This window comes from Nuphar pumila, chromosome 4, assembly GCF_984573655.1.
Source record: "Nuphar pumila chromosome 4, dmNupPumi1.hap1.1, whole genome shotgun sequence".
In the NCBI taxonomy this organism is placed as follows: domain Eukaryota; kingdom Viridiplantae; phylum Streptophyta; class Magnoliopsida; order Nymphaeales; family Nymphaeaceae; genus Nuphar; species Nuphar pumila.
This window is the reverse complement of record NC_143252.1, coordinates 112,851,227-112,865,014: the sequence shown is the minus strand read 5'-3', so window position 1 is coordinate 112,865,014 and position 13,788 is coordinate 112,851,227.

Here is a 13,788-nt window from a genome sequence, read left to right as displayed (position 1 = left end):
TTGACCCTAAAGGGTATAGGGGTCAAGTTCAAGTCCAACCAGACCCATTGACACTCATAGTCACGATAACATGACACCTCTAGACTGTAATTAGGGGTGGCAATCGGGTTGGGTTGGCGGGTCGTGTCGGCAGGTCAGCATAACTCAACCCGAACCCAACCCGTTTATTAAACGGGTCAGCTGTGGCAAACACGAACCCGACCCATTTATTAAACGGGTAACCCGACACGACACAGTTAACTCGTTTAATAAACGGGTCAGGTCAGGTAAATGGGTTGGCGGGTCGGGTTCGTGTCAGCAGGCGGGTTGGCGGGTTGGGTTCAGGTAAACGAGTTGACTCGCCCACCTAACCTGTTTATTAAACGGGTCAGCTGGGTTGGCGGGTTGGCATACCCCTAACACGAACCCAACCCGTTTAATAAACGGGTTAGGCGGGTTGACCCATTTACGAGATGAACCCGTTTAAGCCAAACCCGAACCCGCCTAAGAAGCGGGTTGGCGGGTCGTGTCAGATTTTGCCACCCCTAACTGTAATGAGATAACCAAATTAGGTGGTGTTTGGATGCAACCACTTATCCAGATGCACAGGGTAAGATGGGAACTTCTATTATAGATGACAAGGTATTTCCTAGAGTAAATGGGTGCACCCTAACACCCCCATTAAATTAATGATTTCTGAAATGTATGGATTTTATGGTTTTTTAATTGATAAATTTTTTAATATTGTATTATATAAAAATGTATTTATTTGTAATAATGTTATTCAATAAATTAATCAATTGTGTTATCTCACTTATATTATGTCGTGTCGCTACTGAACCACCATCGACAGGCAGGGAAATAAAAAAGAGGCAATGGTGGGATATAAAGAGAATCGCGTCTGACTCGGCTAGGCCTTCTCCGCGTGGCTTGGCTCAACTGCCCGATATGGATGCCGATGTGTTTGCAAGTAATTTTGGATCTGATCCGAATGTGTGTACTATTCAACCCGACATTATGACACATGGTGGGTGTTATTGGGTCAGGTGATCCAAAACTGACCCGAAACTATATAAATTAGACCTGAACCAACCCACATTTAGTATATCCATGGGTCAGGTTGGGTTCAAAATTTGGAACCATTTAAAAGACAAGGGAATGTTACTAGGTATGGGAACATGTGACGTGAATCCTTCTATTAATACCAAACCAAATTGTTTTATTTAAAATAGTTGAAGCAACCCGTATTTAGAACCTAAACCAACAAAGACTTAAACAAAACAATTTTATAGGGTCTACAACTAATGCAAATAAAAACATCAAACAAATAGTACGATAACGTAATTTATTCATTCATGTACTTATTACTCTATCGTACTCCGTAGGTTTAATGTTGTAATGCAAGTTCATTTTATTCAAGGTGTTTTGGCTATTACTTCGATTAGATAACCTATTTCATGAAGGATATTCCTCAATATGAAAACGAATAATTATTTTGTATATGTTAATTAACTTAATTCATACATGTACATGTATTTGACTTGGTATATAATTGTTATAAGTATGATTGTGGTATATTTGTCATATTGTAAATGCACTATTTGAACAGAAACACAAAATTTAACTTCACATACGTGTTTATATGTCATATTTTGTTATATTTTTTTACGTAAGCTATAGTTAGTCATTTGTTAATAACTACTTTTTCATAATAATGTAATAGACTATAAGAAGCGTATAATCAAATTCTTGAAGAAAGACAACTTTGGAGGGTACAAAAAAGAAGGTTGAGGAAGAGGTAAAGAGCTAAATAGAACCACAGTAGAACACAAAAGGTCTAAAGGGCAAACAAAATGCAGAGGATGAGAAGAAGTCAGACAATGAAGTGTCGGATGACAAGATATCGAAAGTTGAGTTGTAACAATTCTAGAAAGTATGCATTGATTACTATTGTAAAATATTGGATGTAAATTTGACAGGATTATCAAACATTTGATGTAAATTTGATAGAACTGTTATATAAATTATGGGTTTACATTTTGAATGTTTTTAAATATACGATGTTCTGCAAATTATGTGTTGTAACTTCTAGATATTTTTTAAATAAGAAAAAGTTCAGTAAATTTTGTATGTTTAACTTCATTCTATGTTTAATATTTTGTAACAAGAACATGCATAAAATATAGGAAATTTGCATATTTATGAAGAAACTCGTATATTTAGGAGGAAAAACACATATTTAGGATGAAAGCATGTTTATGAAGAAATCACATATTTAGGTGAAAAAGTGCATATTTATGAAGAAAATCATATATTTAAGACAAAATTACATATTTAATAAAAAAATCACACATTTAGGAAGAAATCACATATTTAAGAGAAAAATTCTATATTTAAGAGAAAATGCATATTACAGAGAAAAAATAAATATTTGATAGGAGAATCACATATTTAAGAGAAAATGCATATTTATGAGAAAAACTACATATTTAAGAGAAAATCATATATTTTTTGCTGCGAAAGTCTCGAATGTTCTTATGTTCTATATATATTGGTCATTGTTCGCAATACTTTTTTGCAAACTTTTTGATCCTCACAAATCTTAATCATTGTTCGCATACCTTTCTTTACGAAGTTACATGACTTTATAGTGACAAATATTGTGAGATTTATAAAAATATTGCAATAATATCACAAGAAATTGCTTGAAAGTTTAAAATGACAATCGCAAGTTTTTGAAAAATAAATTTTTTCTATTTTTAACGTTTGTCAATATGCATGACTTTAGTCATAGTGTGTGAAGTTACATGTAATATTAAAATTTATAATTCAATAGATATACAATTCACTTGTAACATTCAAATTCACCTATAATATTCAAATTTACATCGAGTAACATTCAAATTTACAACAGATACAAAATTCATCGGTACAAAACTATATATATGCATTTATAATTCAATATTAAGTTGTTACAATCATACATGTATATATAATTTAACCTTGGCATAAATTTAAACTATTAAACAGAAATTCAATTATAATTGCATCTATAATTATTTAAAATATTGTTTACTTAATTACAATGATTTACAAAATAATCAAAATCATACGTCATTGTTGTGGATGTGTTAGGTGTATTCGTAGCTCCTCGATGACATTATTATTAGCAATAAGGTCAACTTGAGTCTGTATAATAAACTCCTTTGTTTGAAACAAATCTTTTAGAATGTGATTTTAAGCTAGTGCAAGAGTCAATTTTGCATCCACTCAATGTGCAGTCCTTCTATGCTTTTGACTCATTTCTCCACGCCCCCCTCCTCCTCAATGCCCTTTTTGCGGAGGGACTGCTTGCAACTTGCAAGTTATTAACAGTTGCATCCTCCTCATCATAAGCACGTACTATGGATGACAAGTCAATGTCTTCTTCGCCATCACATCAGTCTTTAGGTTGTTTGAACTAAAACATCATGGGGTAATCCTTCATTTGATCATTTATTGTACCCAAAACAGTTCTGCTAACTGTGCAAGGGTGACATATTTAATCCAGCATTGGCATAAATTTAAATTGTTAAACAGAAATTCAATTATAATTGCATTGTGGGGTAATCCTTAATGTGGTACCTCCTCTACTCTTATAGAGGATCATTCTTCTATATTCTCCACTCTTTATCTTTATTTGGCCACTGTCACTGTAGGTGGCTGCATCACTAGCTTCATCTATCCAGGTATTCAGGTTAGCAACAACCTCATAGTGAACTAATGGGTCAAACTTCTTTACCACTGAGTTCCCCTCTCCCTCCCTCCTTCTTAAATGCCTTTAGGATGATTGACATAAATGTGATCACAAACTCATCAACTTTTTTACAGGTTTTACCTTAAATTTAAGCCATGATGAAATTATTAGTTGTTTGTTTGAGCATAGATTTTTAGGTTTGTGATTAGTGAGGTTACATTTTCTATGATAAATATCAGAAACCCAAGCTTTGAGCCATTGTGAAGGCTCCCTCTCTACCCACGTGTCAAGCATATTCCATACTTTATAGTAGGAAGAATCACCTAATGTGTAATTTTTCTTCTTTGGCTCTTTATGTTGTATTGTAACACTAGCAGATGATGTGGGTGTGGACCCCTTTGAAACAATCTTCTCAATCGCCATATTGTAATAAACAAATTCCTAAATTTCTACAATAACAAAATAAAGAATATAAGTAAACAAGTAGGCAATAGAGACAGGATATTGATAAAGCATTGAAAAAAAAATAGAATAGTCTATTAACAATGCAAAAACTTGAATAGTTAAGGAAACAACAAAAAAAATAACAATGTTTTCTAATCATGTTTATAATACAAGATACACAATATATAAACAACCAAACTAGAGGATAGATGCATGTGAATCGTTAAGAAAATAAATGATTTAGGATAACTAGTTAGACAAATGAACACTCACATGCAAATGATTTAATCAAAGAAAAAAATAAAAAAGGTTATTGAACATGCAAAGATAACTTGAAAATCATGTAATTCTTTTATAAAATAACTAACTCATGTCAATGTTTTTAAAAAATAATTGATTTAAGTCATTGTTTCAAAAAAATAATTGTTTCTACCATTAAATGTGTGCTTACCAAAAAAAATTTCATTGATGATTCTGAAAAACTCGACGATAAAGTACCCTCAATGAAATGTTGCTAATGAATCGCCAAAAAAAGTCATAAAAAATCATAGTTGAAAATTGTTGCCAGAGGAAAGCATGTTGGGGACCACAAAAAACTTTAGTTTATGAAAAACTAGCCCTAAGGTGTGAACATTCAGTTTTTAAAATCAAAGTTTGCATTTAATGCTAGTACAAAAATATGTAAACAATAAAGAAATTCACATTGTATTCATCCTCAATATTTATGATGTTTATACAAATTCACAATTTTGTCATCAAATCTACATGTAAAGAGAATATTTGTATGACTTATTTGTAAAGTTAGTACCTTATTTGTGATGGTCATTTCAGAGTGCGAACTTCATAGAAATTAACAATATGTTATATGCGTAGATCGCACACATCTACAGATCTCCTTGAGGATCAATTACTGAAAAGAGGTCGCATGGTATCTTGAGAGTGAGATACTATATATGTGAATTTAGTACCGTATTTGCGATGGTCATTTCATATTATGAACTTCACAGAAATTTGCAACATGATATATGTGTAAATCACCACATATTTGTAGATCTCCTTGAGGATTGGTCATTAAAAGAAAGTTTGTATCTCGCGAGTGTCGTAATGTATGTATGAATTTAGTCATTATTTGTGAAGTTACACTGGTTTCGGTTATGTGAGGTTCACAAATTTGGTTATGCAAACTTCGAGAGGTCTAAAAAAAAAATGTGTGAATCTACATTTTAGTAAGAGTTTGAGATATTAAGAGAGTGTACTGATATATCGCGTGAACTTCAAGAGGTTTGCTCGTGCGAAGGGTAAAAAGGCTCTAAAGAAGTTAGGCATTTGTGAATTTGGACATGCAGTGGATTTAAAAAATTATAAGATATTTTAAAAAATATGTCATTTTTGTCGTACAATACCGTCATTTTTTCAGTTTAAAATTTTTCATGTCCTTGTATCTGTTTTCTATAAAAAAAATCGAACTTGCCCGTATCGAGCATCACATGTCCTTGTGTCCATGGATCTTTTTTGGCATTTGAAGAATACAAAACAAAAAAAATTCCTGGATTATTGAATCCATCTTGTTTGAACAAAATTCTCAAGATTTTTTAAAAAAAGGACTAGATTTTCCATGACAGCCAACCACACCCAATTACCCCACTGTAGACTAAGTTTCTTATGCACGCAACATGCACTCATCGTGCAATTGGAATCTTTTATTTATTTTTAATCTTTTGTTGGTTGTTAGAGATGCCAAATGCTTCATGGAATCGTGTGCGTGTCCTAATAAGATAAAAAGACATACGTGCACAGAGTCAGCCAAGAACAGGTACACCATCTTGTGGATATCTGTTCACACCAATTGGAACACACCTAACTCCCCCATGCACACATGGAGGTGTCACATGTATCAATCTCCACCGGTACCAAAATTTTTTGTTTGATTTTTACTCAGACAGACCATCCTGCGATCATAGACCTAGTCGCGCTACTCTGCCTGTTATACTTACAGTCGCTGTCCTGACAGCGTAAAACTCTAAGGGCTTACCCTTCACCCCACCGGTATCAATATTTATTTTTTATTTTTTTTAATGATGAGAAATCCTCGCCAAGAATCGGGTCACTTAATGGATCATCCCCCAAAAGGGCAAACCCCTAGTGAGGCCTACAACTACATGAAAAAATCAGGTGCAGATTGTACAAATATTTGTGCATTAAGCACCTGATCACCCTCCATCTTGGGGACAGGGCCTGTCAGTTGTGGGGCCCAAGACCTGATGGAGGGCGACCAGATGCTTAATGCACAATTTTTTGTACAATCATATTACACCCGATCCGGACTCTACAACCACCCTGCCTTACGTGGACCACCTTAGAAAGCTAAGGACATACCCCACATATACCAATATTTGTTGCTTCTCTGATAATCTATCCAAGGCATCTTGTTTGCATAATTGAGTGAACAACCAAAAAGAGAACCAAATTGAATACTTTTGTTCCTTGAACCATAATCAAAGCAGGCTTCTCTCTTACCTTCACATTCAAGGGCTGAGTTGGGATCCAACTGATGTGTATATTTTATGGCCATGCATGCTGCAAATGAAATTGGTAGGTTGTCAGAATCAAGGTCGAGTCTCTAGACTTATGGTGGGTTGCCATCAAGCTTTTACAAATCCAGTCAGGCTCACACACACACACACACATGAGTGATTGGTAGCTGCTCACATGTTAGGTGCTAAATGAGCCTGCTAAATAGGTTTTGCAGTCTTTTTTTATTTTATTTATAAATTCTGACTGTACAGATGTGATCTATGTACTTGATTTTGTAGGGATCAGCCCTTGAAGCGTTCGATTCTGACACATGCGTGGGTTTTTATAAGGTTCGAAAAATCAACGGTCTAAAATCTATGTAAAATTTTTATGCTCAAAATATCATTTTTTTTCATTGAAAACACATGATCCGGGTCTGGATTTTTCGTAAATTGACCATGCTCAATGCATTTATGGGGTCGGAACTGCAAAAAAAAAAACACTAGAAGGGCAGAAAAAACCATTTAGCACGTATCATTTACCACCTAACATGTGAGCCACTACCACTCTCTCTCTCTCTCTCTATATATATATATATATATATATATAATCATTAGAATATGAGAACTGTATAATGTATGAACCATAATTTTTATAGATTTTTTGTTTTTTCTCTTGAATCTAACAGCACGGATACATGTTTAGTTTTTATAAGAACCCACACTTGAATCATTCAATTTTGATGCATAAACTAGATTTTTTTAAGGCTTTAAAACCAATGGATCATAAACTTCATAAATAGTCAAGCATTAAAAAATCACAAATTTTCATCAAAAATACATGATCCAATGGTTGATTCCTAATAAATTCACCATGTCAAGCACATCTATGCCCACATTTTCAGTTCTTATGTTCTAGTTCTCATGTTCTAATGACTATATATATATAGGAAAACTGAAATATGTTTGTTGGTATGAATCAAAATCTTCATAATTTTTTTTTTTGCAAAGCTAACCTTGCAGATGCATTAGGCATGGTCCATTTGCTAGGAATCTATTGTTGGATGATCCTAATCGGATCAAGAAATATGATTTTTTATGCTTTAATATTTATAAAAAATTTAAGCCATTGATTTTCAACCCTTAAAGAATCCTTCTTATACATCGTAATTGGATGATCAAAGAATCTCTTTTTATAAAACCAAGCGTGCACAGTGAAATTTGCAAAAAATAAATAAAAAAAACCTATGAAAATCTTAGTTCATACCAATAAACATATTTAGTTGGTAAACATTTCAGTTACCCTATATATATATAGTTTATAGTTTATTTCTCTAACCAAAAGAAAGTCCAAAATCTATAATTGATGATGATCGAACAACTCTTCTTCTTAAATGTTTGAGTGTTTTATCTATTGGACCTTGTATATTTATTCATTATAACTTATTTAATGAGAAATATATTTTACACAAAGACTTTATGATATCTAAACATGTTTTTTGAAATGTGAAAATTCAAACATTACAAAGTATCGTGGGCCCTTGATTTTTAGAGCTTTCAACAAAAACATCTAAATATCCAAAATTCTTTTTTTGAGAATAAAAAAAATTCATTAATATTCTGAATAGACAATGAGGGATCGACTAGGACAAAAGCCGATTACATAAAAGAGATCGTCATCGCAACGACCTTAACAAAGGGTCCTAACAGACTAAACCCCAGCCAGGAAATGTCTTCCTCAGGCCAAACCGCACGAGCAGCATGAAACACATCAGACTGTAAGGCGTAACGCGTAGTCTGAACATCAGATTTTCCGGCTAGTGTAATGTTCTTTCCAAATTTGCCACCAAGCTAAAACGAGCCAGCACTTCCATGCCCATCGCCATTTCTTTGAGAACTTACAAACGAAGGACCCAAGATCAGCGTCCTAAAGCATGAAGCTGAATTAAGCTGCAATGTAAGATTCGACCAAGCTGAATTAAACAAAGACTGGATGAACTATCAGAACCAGAATAGGTGTGGAGCTGTTTCTAAATCCTGTTCACACAAACAGCATTGATTAGCAATATAAATGCCCCATTTTTTAAATCGATCAAGAGTATTAGCATGCCCCATCACGAGAAGCCAGGCCAAGAACTGAGCACAGGATGAAGGCCGCACCCCCCAAATGATGCCCTTTGAGAAGCAGTTCATACCAGAGTTACCGAAAGCTTATTAGGTAGGTGGGAATCACACTTCTCAGAAACTCGCTTCGGAAGCACAATACGCTTTGCTTACGAAACTTTATAGAAATCTAGATTCCCCCACACTTCTTTTATGCTTTCCACACAAATGGTATATGTTTTTCTATATGCTTTTCTCATGTTTTTTTTCATGTTTTTCATGTATTTTCTCTCACGTTAGGCTATCAGTCACTTTTCATGTACTTTCTTTAAATTGGTAACCATCGTTGTTAGATTTTAACAAAAATTTAACTCTTTTACTGAAAAATAATGAAATATAAGAATAATCAATTTTATTTTAAGTTTTACATGCTTCTTGATAGTTCGCTTCTCGCTTCCTATAAATTTCAAAATGCCGCACTTCTCGCTTCTGCTTCTCGTATCGTTTCCTGCATCGGCTTTCTAGTTTGACAACCTTGGTTCATACCTGCTTCTAAACATCCCTAGTAACAAGATGCAACAATAAATTTGTCATTAGTCATGAAGGACCATTTAAATGGTCTGACACCCTCCGACTCAATCAGGAGACAAGAATAAATGTTAAAGGCCTTAGCAATCGCCTTCCAAACTGGGGAAACTCTTTTCCAAGAATTATTCACTATCCATTGAGTGGAAAGACCAATAAGCCTATACTTATTCTTCATGAAACCCGCCCAAGGAAAGTCTTCACACCCCAACCGCCACCACCAGAGACAGGAGGAGTGCAATGTTAAACTGAGAAAGCTTTTGAATGCCCAATCTGCCACACAGCAGCAACCTTGTTACCCCCTCCCAATTAACGAGAGCTTTGGTTGGACATTCACCTCCCCAAAGAAAGTTTGAGAAGATCTTGTTCAGTCTAGTTTCAATTTTTTTTCTGGGAGGTGAAACAAGGAAATATGGTGCAGCGTTAGACCATTCAGAACATAACATACTAAAGTAGCCCTGGTTGGCTTGGAAAGATGGATCCCATGCCAAGAATCAATAAGAGAATCGATTTTTTCCTCAAATTCCCCCCAAGCATCCAATGATGGAAGTTTTTGCAAGATTTTTAGACCCTAGTCAAGTGGAAGGGTCGATTGTTTGCAGCCAAAAAGACATTCAGCCACATTCATATGGCGGTGAGGCACATTAAAGACCACAAGCCTGCATTTATTCTCACTAATTTTGAGATCCGATGCAGTTTCAAAAACTTTAGGGTATGTTTGATTGTTTGTTCAGGGTTGGACGAAATGAACAAATAGAACAGAACATTGGTTATGTTCTTTCTGTTCCTTTTGTTCTAAGTCCAACAAATGTCCTTTGTTTGATGGGAGAAGAATGAAGAAGAAGAAACCTTAATCAATAAGAAAAAAACTTAATCAAGAAGAAGAAACCCTAATCAATAAAATCAAACAAAAACCCCTAATCTAAGAAAACCCTCACATCTGAAAACCTAAAAATGCCCTAAAAAGGAATTTGATTCAAACTGAAATTAAAGAAGAAGAAGAAAGAAAGAAAGAAAGAAGAAGAAGAAAGAAGAAAAGAGGAAGAAAGAAAATGGAAAAAACTCGCTGATGGCCTCATCCCCAGCGTCTGGATCCCTAGTTGCCAAGGACAGAGAGAGAGTCGGGGACCCTTACTCCCATTTTTTTTTTAACTTGTTCCCCGCGTCCTGTTCTTTTTGTAACAAGGGGAGGGCTGTTACAAAAAGAATAGGGTTTTAAGGATGTGGCAGATGCTGTTTTGAGTGTCCACTGCAGAAACCTCGATTTGCTTTTGGTTAAAACTTTATGCGAGTTACAGATCATTCAAACATCACAACTGAATTAAAATATGAATAACATTCATCAATTAAATTTAATTCAGTCTCAATAACTTAACAATTAAATCAGCGAATTTTAAGTCCAAAATAAATAATATTTTTTTTTCAAAACAATCCTGAGAAAGAAAAATGATTGTCTCTTGACATCGCCATTGCATCCTATCATAGCAAGGCTCCTCAATTAATACTTACATATTTATATTTGGTGTTAGGCTCATCAAGTCTCAGTAAGAGATACTAAAGTATAGTACATGTGAATAGAACTGAGTATACATGTGATATGCATTCATTTACATATGAATAACAATTAAACATTTATCAAAATATGATTTCAATTTCAAAACACTTAAGCAATTATTCATTCAGGACATGATTTCAAGTACAAGTGCATTTCACAATTTGATTCAGTTGCAAATACACAATTATGCATGGACAATTAAATAATGCATGTCTTTACCAATGCGAAGCAGATATCTCCTTCATACATGGGTGCATTTAACATTTTTTATTTATATTTTCTTTCTTAAGTGATGCATGCAATGCCTAACTAAATGCATAATCAATAATTGTTTCAATATCCAAAATCTGTGGGTACTAACATCTATCGATTTCCTAGATCAGGGTATAACTCAGGGGTAGATTCAAATAGACTATGACTTATTAACCTGACCATACACCTTTCACCAGTATTGGATAATGGATGATCATTGTCAAGAGAGATCTTCCAACACCTCTAACCTGATATATCATACTTCACTTATGAGTTACAATATATACCACCCTGTGGTTGTAGTGTTAGCTACATTTCTTATCTCAATGGCTGAAGAGAAGCAACCTTTCATACTTTAAATAGTATCTCACAAAGCCAGAAGTACCACTTATCTTCTTATTGTAAACCCTAATATAATTAATGTTCATATCATTCTTTATTTTATTATTTCTATTGCCATACATGCTATAACACAATTGACCATTTTATTAAGGTCAGCAACCTTCAGTTTGGGCGCATGCATGTATGATTTCAATTAACCAATCACAGGTTATCAACCTCCCTTGGGCACAATCATGCATGAATCATATATTAATGCATGCCAACATATCAGAATATTATGCATGAGCATAAATCAGTAACATTCGTATGCATATTCAGTATCACATATTGACATATCATTCAACTGCATATTTTTAATAACATGCATTGGCATAATTCAGTGCATTGGTATCATTCAGTCATGCATTAATATATCATACATTTCATTCATTTGCATGCATGTAGATTACATATTATCAGTTGACATATCATCATGGCATTCAGTGTAGCATTATCAAATGCACACACTATAATCATAATAACATGTTAGTTTCTCAATATGGGTTTGGTTGAGTAGAAAATATGTTGTTACAACAGATGCTCACCTATATACAATATAAGTTCGGGTCCCAAATTTTTATCAAAGGTACCTACACATGTTAGGTTTCAAACCATACAAACCTCATGTTAAAATTTATTATAATTTGAAAATTACAAACCAAATACCAAAATCTATTTTTTTTAACTACACATGATAGATTTGGTTCTTAGCAACAAATTGTCAGAAAGATTCAACCACCATAAATTTTACAGACATAAATAAAATCTTATTTTTAGCTTTCATACATTGAAAATCTTGTGTCAAAATTATTTTTCAATAAATAACTAGAATTCTGGAATCAGACACTACTCAGAAATTTGACATAACTAGTTTCTAGAAAAATTCAGAGTTTTAGTGAACTTCCGTGATTGTTTTGTGCTCACTAGAAATGAGAAAAATTCCAAGATTTTTACCACTTATCAACCATGTGTGATCTGACATGTGTAAAAATATTGTCCCCAGATCTTATATAATCTAGGAGATAAAAATCAGATACTACAACATGTCAAAACAAACTCGTAAATTGAGCAAATTTTCTGTCTCATTTTAAGGTGAGATTTTCTCTTAAACCGTACTACTGTAGGGTCTCAAAAAATTTTTTGGAACAATTTCTGCCTATATAAAAGACTTAGAAATTTTGATGACCATCGAGTTTGCGGTTTGGGAGTTTTAAGTCCATATTTGAAACCATTAAAGCCGAAAATGTAAAATCATATAATTTATTCTAATCATGCCAAAAGAAACAATACAACCCATATACAATCATGGTTACATAATTTACACATGATACATTCATGATTGATTATTATTTAATGTCGCATGGTGGATGCAAGCAAGAGTATAAATTGTCTAACACACATATTACTCTATTAACATATTTTTTGCATAAGGGGTTTCTAAAATATTTTAATGCATCAAATACCATTCAAACTAATTTATAAACCTCATCATGCTTATTACCTAGGTTTATCACTCATTGAGTACAATACTGAGCATACTGATTGTAGTAAAATGAAAATGTTAACTCACTTAATAACTTAGCAATACCATATAAACATTTTTCACCAAGCAATTCTTTTTTTTTTTAATCTTATAATAAACCAATATATAAAATCTCATATTCACCATGAATCTGAATTTTATATGTGTGCAAACGGGTTCTTCATAAAACTACATTACATATACATTCAAAATCCTATATGACCCTTCCATGAAAAATCAATAGATGGTTTTCTTCAAAACCGAATTACCCGAATTCAATTTTGGAGTCCACACCACCTTAATACATAGCTAGTCAATATAAGAGGCATATTGGGCTGACATTACATGTAGGGTCTATAGGTTGACATGCACAATACAAATCCACTAACAACCTCTAAAAAAATGTTTGTCACCCTCAATTCAAATGGGGTTTCCTGACTAATCCACATATATATCAGATCAGCCAAAATTGTTTCTTAAGAAAAGACATGGTTTATTTAAAAATATTTGATTTTTACTCAAACTGTTCTTTGGAGCTTCTTCACTTTCGAACTTTGCATTTAATCAGTCATAACAAGAGTTATGACTGATATAGATACGTAGTTCAATACTTTGAACCCTCACAACATGCCTACGTATAGTAATCTTACGCACACACACATAGGCTAAAACACCCTTACCTCAAAAATTGAAAGTGAAGCCAGAGACCGATTCACAC